The sequence below is a fragment of the Rattus norvegicus genome, chromosome 14 (assembly GCF_036323735.1).
Source record: "Rattus norvegicus strain BN/NHsdMcwi chromosome 14, GRCr8, whole genome shotgun sequence".
Lineage (NCBI taxonomy): Eukaryota > Metazoa > Chordata > Mammalia > Rodentia > Muridae > Rattus > Rattus norvegicus.
Window position 1 is genome coordinate 24,744,786 of NC_086032.1, and position 14,353 is coordinate 24,759,138.

The following is a 14,353-nucleotide window of genomic DNA, read 5'->3' on the forward strand; positions in this document are numbered from 1 at the left end:
TCCCAGTTTCCAGGCCAACATTCCCCTAGTCCCTCTCCCTTCCCTTCTATATGGGTGTTCCCTTCTCCATCCTCCCCCCATTACCACCCTCCTCCCAACAATCCTGTTCACTGGTTCACTGGGGGTTCAGTCTTGGCAGGACCAAGGGCTTCCCCTGTCCCCTTGTGCTCTTACGAGGCTATTCATTGCTACTTATGCAGTTGGAGCCCAGGGTCAGTCCATGTATAGTCTTTAGGTAGTGGCTTAGTCCCTGGAAGCTCTGGTTGGTTGGCATTGTTGTTCATATGGGGTCTCAAGCCCCTTCAAGCTCTTTCAGTCCTTTCTCTGATTCTTTCAACAGGGGTCCCGTTCTCAGTTCAGTGGTTCGCTGCTGGCATTCGCCTATGTATTTGCTGTATTCTGGCTGTGTCTCTCAGGAGAGACCTACATCCGGTTTCTGTCAGCCTGCACTTCTTTGCTTCATCCATCTTATCTAGTTTGCTGGCTGTATATGTATGGGCCACATGTGGGGCAGGTTCTGAATGGGTGTTCCTTCTGCCTCTGTTGTAAACTTTGCCTCCCTATTCCCTCCCAAGGTTATACTTGTTCCCCTTTTAAAGAAGGAGTGAAGCATTCACATTTTGGTCATCCTTCTTGAGTTTCATGCGTTCTGTGCATCTAGGGTAATTCGAGCATTTGGGCTAATATCCACTTATCACTGAGTGCATACCATGTTTGTGTGTGTGTGTGTGTGTGTGTGTGTGTGTGTGTGTGTTTGTGATTGGGTTACCTCACTCAAGATGATATTTTCCAGTTCCATCCATTTGCTATGAATTTCATAAAGTCGTTGTTTTTGATAGCTGAGTAATATTCCATTGTGTAGATGTACCACATTTTCTGTATCCATTCCTCTGTTGAAGGGCATCTGGGTTCTTTCCAGCTTCTGGCTATTATAAATAAGGCTGCTTATTTATAATAAGACATAGTGGAACATGTGTCTTTGTTGTATGTTGGAGCATCATTTGGTTATATGCCCAGGAGAGGTACAACTGGGTCCTCAGGTAGTGCAATGTCCAAGTGTCTGAAGAACCTCTGAACTATGGATTTTTTTATTACAACCATTTTCATTATGACACCTGAATTTGTAAACTTCTATGCCTGTTTATATTTTGATATACACAAACCTCTTTGTTTCTTTGTTTCCTTTCTTTTCTTTTTTCTTTCTTTTTTTTTCCTTTTCTTTTTTCTTTTTTGTAGAAGAGAGAAAGTATCCAGATGGGATGTCTATATATGGAAATTTATAATTTAAAATAAAGTAACTTCTACTTCTCTTGAACTCCACCATTCTTTCAGACTTAGGATTTCTAAAGTTACAAGTTGTGACGCACTTCCATATCCATTTATTTATTTTTTGTTAGCACCTTTCTCTGGAGGAATCTTTCTACATTTCCTTTCTGGCTATGGATTAGCTGTCAAAAAGATTGTGCAAATTGATTATGTGGGTTTTTTTGTTCCCTTTTCTATTTGTTCACAGATATGAAATTTAATCCTTTTCATCTATTTTTAGTAGAGAGTGGAGTGGAATGGGATACTAATTGGACAAGTGAAAATATCTTAACATAATTAGCTTACAAATGTGGCGGGTGCAGTTTATCTCTCAGTAGCACAGACTGTGCAACCCCACTCACAAGACATGTATGAATATTTCTAGTGAAAAGTCAGAATTTAGATACATTATTTGCCATCAGTGATTCTAAATTATAAAGGAAGCCCTGATTCTACTGGGAGCCAAGCTAGTTCCTTTATAAGAGGCCATCCGCAGAGGAAAAAAATCTGGAAAAAAACCTTTTTGTTTTAAAGAAAGAATTGGCTAAAGAACCCAAAGTGGGTGGATTCTAGAGAGTCACCCTGTTAGGTGGAATTTCATCCCCTGGTAAGTCTCTCATTTATCTTGGCTATTAGACTAAAGACAGTTTGAGGCTCTGGAGTTGATGGGATCCAAAACTCTAACAGTAAATATACAGGTTTTTTTTCAATTTCATAGAGAGATCAAGGGGTGCATTGAGGGTGCCACAGCTGTTAATATGCTTAGGAATTTTCCAAGGCTACAAAGGATTAAATTCACTAAATCGAGATTATTGAATCCCTCCAAGTTTCACAATGATGATTTAGTAGGGGTCAGTACTAAATAAATATCTTATTTCAAATTTATTATAATCACCATACAAAATCAGATTTTACAGAATAGATTGTGTGTGGGAAGAAAACGAAACAGAGAACATCAGCAAAGTTCAGAACGAGATCATAAAACAAAGGTCTCCGAAACATAATATCATATTTCTCAGTATGATGCACCTGAAATTAGCCCCCAAACTTAATTAAGCAGAATGTCCCCCTTCCTTGTCCCCTTAGCACACTTAATCCCCCATACTCCTCATCTCCTCTGAGAGGGTGTCCCTAGGGTACTCGCACCCCTCCCTGAGGCAATGGGATTCCTATGGGAGAGTTAGGGGAAAGAATAAGGAAACTGAAGGGGATGGCAACCACATAGGACGACCAACATTGTCAACTAACCTGCACTCCTGGGAGCTCCCAGAGTCTCAGCTGTCAACCAAAGAGCATACACGGGCTTTTTATTCTTAAGAAGGATAATCTATGAGTTTAACATCAAAAGGATCAAAATACTTAAAAAGAATTACCGTGTATGATCAAACACATTTGAAACGAGTAAAAGTTATAAGAAACATCTATGAGTCCATGTGGAGATATTAAGAGGGTATTTTCTCAGGATATATGTTAATTCAAAGTTATATAATACTTATAACTGTACTAAAGATGCACAAGATATTCGAAGGTTTTAGAAACAAGTTTAACTCTACTATAATGTTACAGGAGTCAAGTCAAACAGAGTAATAGGATACAATGTTGTCTATATTAACATAATTATAAATCTTTGTCTTCAGAAATGGACAAACGTTTCTTGGATGAAGGTGCAGAAGCAGACTGATTCAGGAAACAGAGGTACCTAAGACACACATACTTTTTAAACACCCATCCTTGTAACTGGAGTCGTCAACTCTTAAAACAAGAGTTCTAAGCACTTGGCCAATTCTCCTTGAAAAGGAAGCCTTTTTTTTTAATACCTGGTACTTCACCATAAAAGTTCAAACCATTCATATTAATAATGAGATTTATGGTGACCACCTATGTTTATAATAGTGCTAACACATTGAACAAGTTTAATGAGTTAGTTTAGGGTAACATTAAGTTTTGCATGTTTTAAATTTGCATGCATTAAATGCATGTTTTGCATGCATTAAACTCATGTTTTGTTTTGGGGCATTTTATTTTTTTCTAATTGAAAAAATATATTTTTAAATATAATATATTCTGATCATGGTTTTCTCTCATTCAACTTTTCTGAGATCCCCTCAGGCACATAGCATCGGCGTTCCATTCTTAGTGGGAGAGGTCGCTCATCTATATTGTACCTACAAATGGCCTCCAGTAAGATCTCTGTAAGCACTGTACATGATTGGGTAGCATTTCAGCACAACTATTCATGTCTCAGGAGCCAGACAGTAAGGCAGCGTGTGGAACTTGAATTTGGATTTCCTGGGTTGTGCCCTATGTGCCTTTACTACCTGTTGGTTTTAATGTAGATACGTATATATTAAATAAGGAGTAATAAATATAATTTATTTTTCTGTTCATGAGCCATGAAGGCCATGAGTAACTTGTAGCGCTCTCAATCCACAACACAAATGTCATTTAACAACTAGTATCAAAATAGGTAGATGTCCTGGGAAAGTTGAATTTCTACTAATACCTCACAATTCCTCTAAAATTCAACCTGTAAGAATCATTAGTTTACATATGTTAGGTTATGCAAAAGACTTACAGAACGACATAAGAGGGAGCATGTATTTCACTTACGTATAGGCAAAGTTTTTCAACAAAAGTCAAGACACAGGACAAATAATCATATATAAAATAAGTCTGTTAGATTTTGGCAAAATAAAAGTCACCTAACTTCAAAATATTCACAATATTCTGCTAACAACTAAATAAATAACCCTCCAGGCAGAAAGCATATGAGCATTTATCATACAGCATTAAAACTTGTAAGTAGGCATTAGGTAATAGTATCCTATACTCACTAATTAGAGAAAGTGTAAAAATTACAGATAATATTATTACATCTTAGGTCAGGAAGACAATTTACAGAAAGCTAAAAATATCAAGTTTTTGAAGGCTTGGTGTTAGATAAATTTGTATAGTGTTCATAAAACACTTTATCTTAGCCACTTGGGAAAATTGATTTAAACATTTTATAAAATTTTATTTCTCTGACTTATAGTACTCAGGCATCCTAAGAATTCCAAGATTAGGAAATGGAATGCTGTTTCCAGAAAACTGTAATTATTTTTTTAATGCCCACATTGTATGCAGAACTGAATAGGGATAAACTGGTTCTAGCACTTCCGTTTTGATACTCCTAGTTTTGATCAAGAAGTAGTTAACATTTGCTAGAAGAAACCTTCTATTTTCTAACCTCACAGTGCTATATAATAGTGGAATAATATAAAAGATGGGTCCATTACCCAGACAAAATGTTTTGTTGTGCGTATGATTGCAAACTCACTGAATGGAACAAGAGGAAAGCATGAAATAAACTATACTGCGTAGACTTGGTAAGAGACTCACGGTCCACGAAGACTCTGCCGCCACGAGCTTATAGTTTATAAGTACCTCCCTTTACTGTCTTTTTCCTCTTTGCTTTAATTTTACGACAAATTTAAAAGCATTAGTTTGCTTCACCATTTAATCTATCTCTACTGCATGGGGGCAAGAAGATAAACAGTGTAGAGGGGCCAGACACGACATTACAGCATGCTCTCTCACATCCTCTTACCAAGCTTGTCAGAACACTTGAATTTCAGTGAACTATAGTGACTCTTTCTTAAAAATATATTTTAACTTTACAAGAAATAAATCAACAGGGGAAGTGAAAGAAATGATGTTAAATTCTTCCCATTGTTTTCTAATCTAGCTGATTTGAAATATGAAGTCTCCAGGGATATTCAATTCACAACTTATGAGTGAACGTAAAAAAGAAAAAACAATTCATTTTAGGGGCAATTACTGTCTTCCCTGTTTGAAATAATTTTTTTGTTCCTTTCTGTAACCTCAACAGTTTTGCATTCCTGATATTTTTCAAGCAGAGTTTTATGGACTCCTCTACTGACAAATTAATGTCTACCCCTTTCTCTAAGAGAAAACCATAATGAGTTATTTTGGGACTGTCTATCACAAGGCTGCAACTTCACACAATACAAAACATAATGTGTTAAGTGTGAGCAACGTCAAGGTGTATCTTACGTTGGACCTTAATTTTTCAGAACTACTTCAATTCTTTGGCAACTGTAATTGCTGTCACGATAATTGCTTAATGTTTGTTTAAAGGGTCACTGTAGGTCACCATACAATGCTGTAGAAATAAGATAAACCCTTACTTTCCCTGGGATTTAAGTAATGATGGTTGAAAATGAAGGAAGTCATATTGTTCATGCTGCACAATTCACTATGGAAAAGGGTAAGTAAATTATATTGTTTTGGGACAAAGAAAGAACAGATTTTGATATGTGCCTCTGAGGCATAATTGCCCCAAGTATATTTTCTTATTTATTTATTTTGTCTAGATTAATAATATCCACTCTTAAATATTAACAGATCCTTTTGATCTGTTAATATTTAAGATGCAGAGAGCCACAGCCAGACATTATGAGAAGGTCAAGTCTACATTAGAGGTCTCCATCAAATCCTTCCACTCAGAGCTCAGGGAAACCCCAGAAAGTGGAGGAGGAAAGGCTATAGGAGCCAGAGAAGATAGTAAACAGCAGGAGAACTAGACACTCTGAATCAATTAAGCAAGGTGTATATGAGCTGACAGAGACGGAAGCAACAAGCAGAACATAATTGCGTAAACAACAAAGTCAATGTGTTTTTTCTCCTAATTGATAATAGATTATTTTCTTATTCAATATATACTGAATATAGTTACCCCTCCCTCTACTCCTCCTGGCTCCTCCTCACCTCACTAACCCTATGTATCCACTCCCTTTCTGTTTCTCATTTTAAAAGAACAGGATTCTAAGAGATAACAACCAAATATGAGAAATTAAGATACATTAAAATGAAGCAAACACTATTATATTCGATTTGGACATGGCAAGCCAACAGAAATAATACAAACCCATGAGCTGGCACAAGTTAGAGATAGACATGTTCTCATGTCAGGAGCTTCATAAAATTCTGTTAGTTGCTATAACATAGGCACAGAGGACCTGGTGTGTATACTGTTGACCCATGTGTACCTATCCATGTAGGCACCAAGGACTAGGTCGTGAGTTCATAACATTATTATAGTTGCTTACAGAATCATAGATGCCAAAGGCCACCATATCAGCAAAAGTCCCACCCTGGACTATCAAATGACTCATGAAACGTATATCCGTGAAACTTTCTGTAAATTGCAGGGAATCCCATCAAAGAAAGTTTCATTTCCCCTGCTTATATATCCTTGAACTAAGAGTTAAGAATCTTGTAACTACATTTCCTAAATCTTTTTAGTTTCATGTATTTTATGTTTTAAGAATCTCTTCCTCTAGGATGAAATGTTTCAATTCAAAGAAATTAGATATATAACTCTCCATCCTTTCTTTTGGCTCTTGTATTATTTATTCTCCTCTTTATATGATGATCCCTGGAGGAAGTAATACAGATACCTGATTATTTTCTTCTGTTCTTGGCTGAGAATAAAGACATTATCACACAGCAACTGTCAGTCATTCTCAGAAGCCCAGCCTAGTGTCTGAATTAACATCTGTACACTTCAAAATGAATTTTACTTCCACAACCTGGCTTGTGGAGTAATATATGAGCACAAGCACACCCATTTAAATCTGAAGTTTGAAAAGTATATCACATTTGTGCATTAAAACAAAAGCAAGGGCTTCTCCCCAGAGTTTATACCTGCTCTACCTATGGGTCTTTGGCCTGGTATCATATATAAAGTCATTCCTGCACAGCAGATCTCAAATCCCAACAGACATGAGTTCGTTATACCATTATTGCATGCATAGACATATTTTGCCTGTAGGATACTATATAGAGTCTCTAAACAGGCAGGACTTTCAGCAACAAGTGTCCTCCAAGCAGCCTTCACAGCACATTGTAAACCAAGGCTGAGGCTGGAAGGAGACACCTTCCAGCTCAGTTTTAGCCTCATTTATCCATTATCTGCCAACCAATCATGGGTTAATGTCCACAATAGAGACTTCCCAGTTTCGTTCTGTCTACCTGTAAGCAGCTTCAGTGACATTAGGCATTTTCTAACATCCAGTTGGTCTCCTCGTCCTGGGTGCTTTGACGACTGTAGGTCTCCTATACACTTGGTCATTCAAACCATGTCTACAGTGTCAGTCGCATAGCTCTGCCTCCATCAGAGTTAAAGTGAATGCTCGCCACATATGATGTTGGAATCTGGTCCTTATTCTCACAGCACAATAGCCCATGCCTTTACACAGACCACACCTGACTGCTTGAATATTTCCTGACTGGAAGAATATTTTCCTCTCTCATTATTCTTTTCTGAGAAAAGAACTATTTACAGCACACCCTTGGGGTCATAGCTGTGCAGCTCTGTGATGAGCTTCACTTTTTCCCAGCAGTTTTTTCACCATTTGTGCCTTCTGCTAATTGTTCCTCAGATGTTGAGGACTTTGAGGAGCTGACTAGTTCAACATTTCAGTTTTGTTTTGTAGAAAATCTGGCTAAACAAAGATCTTAATATTTGCCTCTGAGTGACTCAATCTGATCCTTTTACTCCTGTGCTTTTCCCACTATTCTTAGATTGCTTTATCAATTTACCAATTCAATTTGCATACTCTGATATCACTGACATAGTTATATCTGCCAGGGCCTTTCTTCTAAGCATGTAAAGTTTATATCTCACTATGCAGCCAGGGATAGCCACTAAAGACTTACACCTGTGCCAGCGTCTCTAAGTTTTTGCATAGATGATTATTCAGGCTCTCACTTGCTTACTGAATCATGAATTGACTTTTCCTTTGTACTAATGCTATACATGGTAGGGGTTTTCTATTACTTCTACTCCGTCTTGTAGACTGTGCATTTTTAGATCATGAGAAGGACACTTGTCACAGACCTAGTTGCTGCTCACTTTCCTTTGTATTCAGCCTGCTGTAAGAAATTGAATCCTAGAAACTTCATTTCATCATATACACACACGCATATGATATTATATATGTATCTATATATGCACATGATAGGATTTCATGTCCTTTCTCATTGCAATTCCTCATTAACAGTTACAAATATTTTTACAAAAAATTAGTGCTCACACACTCTTTACTGTATCGCTTATGACATGATTCTTTCAAGGAATAAAGGTAACTGGTAGTCCATTAAAAGTTTAGGGAACATCTTCCCATGTGTCTGCAGACCTCATTCATTTAAAAGGGTTACCAGCTTATAGCATGTAGAAGGTGTCAGCCATGTTGGGATTCCCCTTAAGATTCCTTTACTCTCAGACTACTAGGTCTTGATTGCATATCTTGTCTCTCATCATAAGAAGCATGTAACTATCACAACAGCGTAGAAGCACCCTATCGCGTACTATGTTGGAAATTTTAATCAAATTAGGAATGCCCTTCTAGACACTAGACGCTACAATGATTAAGTGGAACCTTAGCTGTACAATATAGTGATTAAATAAATTAAAGGACCTTGAATACAAGGGTCAAAGAACCTCTTTTTTTGTTTGGGAATTTTTCCTCAACTTTAAGACATACGGTTGATTCAAAGACAACAGTTAGGAAACAACAAACAAATAAAAAACCCATGGACTGTTAGAATACACACACGTACACATTATATACACAAACATTGTACACGTGTGTGCACACACACACACACATTCTCACAGAAACATACACGCATACCCAGGATGATATTGCAACAGAAAGTCCAGAGTAGGTGATATAAAGACTTGAGAAACTCAAGACGGATGATCAAAATGTGAATGCTTCACTCCTTCTTTAAATGAGGAAAAAGAATACCCTTGGCAGGGAAGGGAGAGGCAAAGATTAAAACAGAGACTGAAGGAACACCCATTCAGAGCCTGCCCCACATGTGGCCCATACATATACAGCCACCCAATTAGACAAGATGGATGAAGCAAAGAAGTGCAGACCGACAGGAGCCGGATGTAGATCTCTCCTGAGAGACACAGCCAGACTACAGCAAATACAGAGGCGAATGCCAGCAGCAAACCACTGAACTGAGAATAGGACCCCCGTTGAAGGAATCAGAGAAAGGACTGGAAGAGCTTGAAGGGGCTCGAGACCCCATATGTACAACAATGTCAAGCAACCAGAGCTTCCAGGGACTAAGCCACTACCTAAAGACTATACATGGACTGACCCTGGACTCTGACCTCATAGGTAGCAATGAATATCCGGGTAAGAGCACCAGTGGAAGGGGAAGCCCTGGGTCCTGCTAAGACTGAACCCCCAGTGAACTAGATTGTTGGGAGGAGGGCGGCAATGGGGGGAGGATGGGGAGGGGAACACCCATAAGGAAGGGGAGGGGGGAGGGGCCTGTTTGCCCGGATACCGGGAAAGGGAATAACACTCGAAATGTATATAAGAAATACTCAAGTTAATAAAAATAAATAAATAAATAAATAAATAAATAAATAAATAAATAAATAAATAAATAAATAAACATTAAAAAAAAGACTTGAGAGAAAGCTGGACTGTACATCAATACAGCTTTTCAAAGTGGAAAAAAGAAATTGGAATATGACAAAGTCATCATGTATTAATGGTCCTAAGAAAGAAACAATAGAATGAACAGTTGAAAAATTGGATAGATATTTTTTTTTTCTCAGTAACTTTTGGATGATTTTTTTCAACTGATATTTTCTTCAGGATGAATATTTTAGCATACAGATCAAACTAATCATTGTTCTCTAATGAATATATTACTGTTGTGGGAAATGCGGCTCCAGCCAGAGAGACTTAGATTGGTATCATCTTAGAATACATGGGGAATAATTTCTCTATGAAATGATGTGGCTTTGCTTCAGAGATTCTATATTGGAGCTTGTGAAATAGAGAGAGAGGCAGAGTGAAGCCATAACTCATGGGTTCCTGCTAAGAATTTAAATTGCATAGCCTGCCTTCACTGGGAGGTAATCTGCACAACATATAAATAGCAGAAAGACCTTTGTTAGTGTTTTCCATTGATTAAGCTTTTTCTTAAAAAAAAAACATATTTGCTTATTAGACGCTCCAAAACTTGCAGAGTGTACTGCAATATAATTTTATTTTGCTTTTCACTGTACATATATAATTCACTAATAAGGATTTCTCTTTTTAACATGTATTGCTTTTGGAATGGATGCAGATATAAAGAAAGAATTCATCAGACCTTTCTTTTTTTTTTAATGAACATATAGTCACTCTATATGTCCTCTGTTTATAATTAATTTTAATTTATTTTTGTGTACAAATTTTTAGACTTTAATTCACATTAGTAACCTCATCATTTACAACTCCAGTCAAATAAACCAGACCCTACGGTTGTTGTTGCTCGCTTCAAAATTAGCCATTCAATTAATGAACAATGTTGGCAAGGGTCAAAGATCAAGGAGTGCGCATTATTCATTCGTGTATTTATTATGTATTTCATGGCAGAGTACATTACCCTGAGTCCATGTCTTATAAATAAGTATTGGGAGTCTCGTTACACACTGAATACTAATGTGTTTTAGCTACGTAGAAATGGATTACATGAACAGGCATTAAAATCGTAGCCAATGAGTTCTAGGACCTTGCCGGTCATTTATTTCAGTGTTGTCATATTTTTTTGAGTAATAAGGATTGAGCCTGGGAACTGATTAACAAAAAATGAGAGAAGTCAAACAGCTTCTTTAAAGTTGCAGGCAACTGGAGCTCAAATCCAAACTATTTTTTGCTTTTTTTTTTCAGTGTAAAATATTCATTCTGAAAATCATTAGTCTGATAATTTTAATAATGTGACAAAAATTATAAAACGTGATTTTGTAAAAAATATGTGGATGCTAGTAAAATATAGATAACATGCAAATATCATAAACATATTTCAGGAAATGAAATTACATAAAGTTGATGTATTGTGTTTTATACAAGGCTTGAAATGAAGAATGAGCCCCTTTATTTAAAAACTTCCAGGGTGGGGAGGTGAGAGGGAAGGAGGATGGGATACCAGGCAAGGGGATAGCATTTGAAATGTAAACAAAGAAAATATCCAATCCAAAAAAAAAGCTTCTATCACATAATTTTATATTTATGGCATATATTTTTATCTTTAACAACATTTATGATATTTTATGTATTTAGATATAGGGTGTATAATTTCACTCATGATAAATATTAATGATAGATAGTTTAATTTCTTTTGTATAATTAATAAACTTTAAATTTCTCATAAACTATTAATGGAAAGAGTATTATTCTAACGTTTTCTTTGGACTAGTTTAACTATTCTCCTACAGTTTTTCTGCTGTTTTTACTTCTGTATCTTCTTTTTCTAATACCAATAGACATGTGTAATCTAACGTTAACTTACATATAGTTAATGAGAGATGACTTTAAATAAAATGAGACTTTAGAAGAATCTCAAATGCAGTGAGAAAGGCAGGCGTTACTCAGAGGGTCAAAAAGCAGACACAATTTTGCCACTGATTTTTGATACTGAGCAACTGTTGAATATTCAGTTCCCTTGATGTCATGGAACAGAAGTGATTGATATATCATTTCTTGCTGGTCTACTGAATTTATTATTTCTCTGTTAATAACTTTAGCATTGAGAACATCAATTATTTTTGTTAACTTCATTATCTTCTATCATATAAACTGAAATTCAAGATTAATTACAATAATGTTTATGATAAAATAGCATCTATTGAAAAAAGTGCCATGCAGATCAAAGAACGTGCTTCTGCTTAAAGAAAAGTAGAAAACTACAAACTCAAATTTTAGGTCACTACACTTGATTTAGGAGAAATGAAATTAAGATTTACTAAATTTTCTTCAACTGTGAGGTAAACCATTGCCTTCCCTTATCTATTTTAATACAAGTTCTTCAAAATGAGTGTATGACCTTCTGCAAATGTCATAAATTTTCATACTTTTGGATGAAATAAATATTTTAAAAGATTTGATTAATTAATGATTATCACTTAGGAAGCCCATTTTATTGAAATATTTCTTATACTATAACTGATGAACTTATGATTATGTTGTTCTTGATTTTGGAAGGTCAACACAGACACATCTGTTTCTGTCACTGTGGCCAATTTTTGTACCATGTCACTGTCCTAATATATATTTCAACCCACGATACAATCTGTGAAATCCTATTGGGTGAAGAATAAAAAATTTACAATGATATCAATAATAAAAAAAATCTGAAATTCTAGTGTTCTTGACTGGAGTTAATGTCTCTCTCAGTAACCATATATCTTTACTTTTAATGGTTTGCATAGAAGTTGAACCATGAAACACAGTGCCACATAAAACAGTGGTTAGAAGTCCTGTCAACATGCCAAAGGCTGTGATAAGCTGTGTACTCAGTGACTAAATAGACCAAAAAGCAAACAAAGCAAAACAAGGATATCTAGCCTAAAAGCAAAGACATCATCTGTGTTAGGTTGTGCACTATAAATGTTATAATTCTCTATTTTAAATTATGTTTCATCATTGCCATTTCTTTCAAAGACTTCCTGAAAATACATTTGTTTGTGTGTAAGTTTATCCAAAATATACCAGGTTTTTCCATTCTCAATATTCTTTGATGAGTAAGGATTTAAGAAAAATATTGAGGCAAAACTGGATTTAAAACAGGTAAGACTTTTTGAGAGTGTGAGCCTTTTTCATATTGATGCCACTTTTCATATCCAAATCAATCACACAGCAGTGCAATTTAGAATGTTTTCATAGTCAATGGCAGGGGAAATCTCTTCTACACATGTCATAAGAATAAGGAAGACTTTTGATTGAAAGAATAGCTATTGTACATAATGCATCTGGAGTCTTTCACTTCGAAGTCAGATGTTTCATTCATGAATATCAGTCAGTGAATGTTAAAAGATGGCAGTGATTCCAGATTCGTAAGGCCGTGTGCGCACCCTCTTTTGTAGGGCATCTATAATAGCTCTATAATTACAGGGGAATTACATGTTCCTACAAATTACTTGATAATTATACTTGATACCACCAAGTAATTCAAAGATTAGTTACTACATAACTTGTAATTTTGTGACTTCATTGTAATCTACTCTTTTTTATGTTAAAATTTACTAATATTATAATAAAAATTGTTATATATGAATATTTAAAAGACTTTTGGTTACTTTTATTCTTACAAGAAAGTGAGCAGAAGTAAATTTGAAAGTATGTTTATTATTTTGGTACTTAATATTTGTTCATAATCTGTTTATAACTATTTTTCCTTTAATTAAATTGTGTTAAACCAGACATATAATATTAATAAAATCACTCTTAGTAAAATAAGCATTTAAGTATATTAAGTCATAGTAAATTAATATGATCCAAATGAAACACTGTGTCCAAATACCTTAAAGTATAGTGACTATTACAATTAGAAAAATTTGAATACAAATGCTGTGTATAAGCTGTGTATTATGTTGAATAATGTTCATGTGACTTTAGTTAACCTAGAAACATCCTCAGGTTTTAAAACTATTATTATAAGTGTGACTATAGAGCAATAGAAATGAGGTTTAGATGTCTATCTGTTTTAACAACAACCAAGAATAAGGAAATTATGATTACTCAGTTAATGTTCTATGTCATTGTCAATGTTTTATGCTCTGATTTTCTGATTACTTTAAGTGTTTGCTTACAGAAAGATGACACAGTAAATGGAACCTGGAGTTGACACTTAACTGCCCTTCAAATCTGGGACAAGAATCATTAAATAAAGAGAGTCATAAAAAAATTCCAGTCAAGTAGGCTTAGCTCTAATTAAAACTGAAATATTTGATAGTTCAAAGAAAATGATATGCCTTTGTTAAAAATTAGTAAGAAAGTTAACACAGAATTGACAGTTCATCAAATCAAACATGAGGTCTTTCTGAGTGTGGAGACTTGAAAATTTCATACATGGCAGCCCACACAATTGGATGGGTTATTAAAGATGAAATATTTGGTTTTAGCAGCCAACATTGACCCAGGAACTCCTAGAAAGCATCTGGAACAGATGGTGTTTACAAGTATGAGAG